Source organism: Macadamia integrifolia, unplaced genomic scaffold, assembly GCF_013358625.1.
Source record: "Macadamia integrifolia cultivar HAES 741 unplaced genomic scaffold, SCU_Mint_v3 scaffold986, whole genome shotgun sequence".
NCBI classification, from domain to species: domain Eukaryota; kingdom Viridiplantae; phylum Streptophyta; class Magnoliopsida; order Proteales; family Proteaceae; genus Macadamia; species Macadamia integrifolia.
This window is the reverse complement of record NW_024870610.1, coordinates 16,557-20,808: the sequence shown is the minus strand read 5'-3', so window position 1 is coordinate 20,808 and position 4,252 is coordinate 16,557.

The window sequence follows — 4,252 nt, the reverse complement described above, 5'->3', positions numbered from 1 at the left end:
TGCTCTTCTGAAATTAGTCGATGCAAAACCCTTGGTAATCTAGTCGCCATTATCTTAGAGATAATTTTACAAAAGAAATTCCCCAAACATAATGGTCTAAATTTATCCAAGCTCATTGCCCCTTCCACTTTTGGAATTAATACTAGGAAGATAGTATTAATACCATTAGGCATTCTGCCTTTACTGAAGAAACTTCGAACTGCATTGCAAACATCTAAATTAATAATTTCCTAGCAAGATCTATAGAATTTACCTAGGAAGCCATCTGGGCCTGGAGCACTCTCAGGATCAAGCTCCCAAGCCGCCTCTTTAATTTCTGCATTGCTCGGTAAGACATCCAGCCTCCATCTATCATGGTCATCGAGCACCTTTGGGATGCAATCTAACTTAAGAAAATTCTCATAAAACCCACTAACATAATCTTCCAATTGGCTCTTGTCTGAAATAATTTGCCCGTCTTCCTTTTTCAAAGTGTGAATAGAGTTTTTCAACCTTCTAATTTTTGCACTAACGTGGAAAAATTTTGAGCATCTATCTCCTTGGGTTCTCCATCTCATTCTAGCCTTTTCAGCCCAGAGCTTTTCATGGTTCTCCATTGCTTTCAGCAACCTGGTTTTTGCATCAGCTTCTCTGGCAAAAATCTGGTCATTCATCCCATTTATTTCAATCTCACCCTGCACTTCCTCCATCCCTTTCTGCGCAGCCTCCAATTCCAAGTTAATGTTCGGAAAATTTTCTTTAGCCCATGGCCTAATCGCACCTTTCAGCCTCTTAATTTTCTGACTGAAAACATAAATAGCTGAACCACTAATCCATTCATCCCATGATTCCTTAACCACTTTCATGAAGCTCTCATTTTCCATCCAGAATCACTGGAATCGAAAGGGGCAGTTATTTGGCCTTACCAAAGACTCCGAAGTTACAAGGAGAGGGGAATGATCAGAGGCCCCCGTATACATCACTTCCTGGTGACAATCATAAAGGGCAGAGAACCAAGAGTAATTACAAAAGGTCCTATCCAGAACAGCAACTACATTTCCTCTTCTCCTATTGTTTGTCCAGGTGAATTTACGGCCCTTGGAAGGAACCTGAATTAAAGAACATCCATCCACCATTACTGTGAAATCAGTCGCCGATCCCATATTAAAAGTTCCTGGACCTCTTTTCTCATGCGACTGGAGGGTGGCATTAAAGTCTCCAATTACCATCCATGGAATACCTGGACCCGGGCATGAAGCAGTCAAATTAACCCACAGCTCCCTTCTAGCCTACCTGAAGCATTTAGCATGAACTACAGACAGGGAAAATTTTTTTTGCTTCCAACTAGAACTCATAGAAATGTGCTGCTCTGATGAAGAAATAACCATCGGCTTTGAGAGACCCCTTTTCCACATAACCCAAAGATTAGGAACTTTTTGCATTCTCTCATTATGAATGAACTCAGTTTCGAATCCATTTTTATTAAAAAACCTCTTAGGGAAGTCATGCACTTCCATCATCGGCTCAGCAATACACACTATATCTGGAGCCTTATCCCTCAGAATTTTTCCTAAGGCTAATCTAGCAGCCTTCTTCCTTATACCTCTGATGTTCCAAAATAACACCTTCATAGTCATCTCTCTAACAGAGCGAGCCTATCTGATTTTCTGGAAGCCTGCTCAGAGACCGCAGCAGACTTCCCCTTTTGTTGCCTTCTTTTTTCTAGTTCTCCTTCTCACATACATGCCATTCTATCCACCTGATTCAAGTCCTCATGAAAAACCACCACCGCCCCATCAATTAGCTGCTGAGAGCTTCTATATTGACTATGAGAGAGCATAGCAATATTACCTCCACCCCGCACCATGACCCGAGTTATCCTGATTATCAGTCCGCCCCCTTCCAAAATCAGTTTGAAAATCGTCCATCTCATTCTCTGCATGCCAACGATCAGCCCCTTCCATCACCACACCATTTTTGCTAACTAAATCCATGATAGGCTCCCCTTCCATTCCTGCTCCAAGCCCCATATTCAAATCCATATCTGAAGCCCCACTTCTCTTGAATCACATACTGTTGGAGGACAGCCCTGAAATGATTGACATCATTATATGTAGCTCTTATGATTAACTGTATAATACCATCATCATCATAAGCAAAGTCCATACCTAGATACCCCTGTACATCATTAGCATCTGTCTCGACTTCATCAGTGAGGCTTCCTTCACTTTCATTGGAGTCTTCCATAGACTCATGCTGTTCTACCCATTCTTCATCACTTGTAGAAGACTGGAGCATCTGAGGCAATGTAGCTCGTGTATCTTCAACATGACTAACAAAGTTAGGCACCATACCAGAATGTGACTGAGTTACCTGTAAAGACTCATCATCTGAACTGTCATTAATGTTTTGAATTTCCCTTTCAGCTCTACTAGTATATCGTCTTCAGGTTGAACCATTTGTACTAGCAGAACTATTGCTAACAACATTCAACCCACTGGTTTGAGCAACACTTGTACCAGTTGATCTACCAGGAGTAGCAATAGCAGTAGCATTGGCTGTAGCCTTACCCTTATCTGGAGCATTAGCTGTAGCATTAGCAGTGGTACTATCTTGGCTATCACTGCCATCACTAGAAGCACTGGTGGCAGCTTTACATAGCCCATCACTTCTCTTGAAAGGAATATTTTTCCTCCTTTGACTCCCTAAATCATGATCCAACTTCCCACTATTCTGGCCAACTGCATAAGTTTTGGGGCAGATTTATTGTGATCTTTTGTATTTTTAAAAACCACATCATTAGAGATTTAGAGTATTGGTTTGCTTTCCACTTTCCTTCTACATCATTAGGATTATCTTCAAGGTCATAAACCACTATTTTGATAATGTCGACCCCATCTAAACCAAATAAATTGGGTGTATTGGTATCATCTGTCACTTCCACATGCACTTCATCAGAAATCTCACATTTGACTTTAAACCTCACATTACAACCTTTAAGGATATGGTCGATGACTAAATCGTATATAGCATATCATATCCAAATGGGATTAAAAATCTGGGTCAGCAAACTTTGTGTGGACTCTCCCACACCAATTAAATTGTAAAGGACACTTCACAACCATTGTTGCAAAATTTTAAGGTTAGATTGAAACATATATCAACACAAGCATGAAGCATGACAAATTCATAAGAACACTAGAAGTGAGAAATTCAGAATAATCTTAAAAAACATGGAGTTTTATTGTATTGATTTAGATGGGTATTTATCTCTTATATTTCAAACATATACTATATTACTGATATTGGTTGATTTCTTAGACTATCTAAGACACATGTGCAGTAGAGAAGAAAGCACAAGCAAATGAAAACACACATGTAAGAATTACTATGTTCCTATCTCCCCTAGACTATATGGACCTTCACAGTAGTTCAAAGACCACTTGCAATTTGACAAAATGGCATAAAGGGGATTTTAATCTTACAAAATGCAAAATCCCTAGGTGTTCAAACCATGAAACTTACAAAAAAGGGGACTTTTTATTTGAAAAATAAGAACTTAAATCAAAGCGGATAAACAAGAGGTATTGAAATAAAATCCAAGTAAAAAGATACTGTAAACTTAGTCCACACCAAACCCTGGAGAAAATCCATCAATATATTCATTTAAAGAAGAAGAAGAAGAAGAAGAAGATGTAACAGAAAAACCAAACTTACAAATGCATACTAATAACATTACCATTAACACCTATGATAAACTTCCCAGATTAAGCATCAATGCTGAACAGGAAGGCAAAAGAAATTGAGCAATCCATTGAAACTAACCTTCCCTGGCCGAGCAAGGAGGACAAACTTATTAGTCTTCTGACCACGGCACTGTTGAATGGTCTCTAACCCTGCAATTTTTAATGGAGATCTCATAAGATATTTGGAGAAATTTCAAACCTAGGGCAAATTGCAGGGTATGAAATTACTGAAATCGAAGATCCTTCTCTTTTCGGTTGTTGAATACACACAGATATGAGAAGGGCTACGCCTGTTGCTCGTTGCCTGTCGGACTTCTCAGTACCTCGTCCCCCATCGCCTGTCACCTAAGAGGATAAGGGCTCTCAGAACTTCCATCTCAGAATAAAGGGAAGCAGTCCAAGAAGCCATCGACCATCGTCCTTTGCATTCCGAGTAGCCGTCGTTAGAGAGGAGAAACTTCGTCTTTATTGCTTGTGGCTTGCAGACCTAAAACCAGTAACATATGAAAAAGGAAGATAGGCTTGTT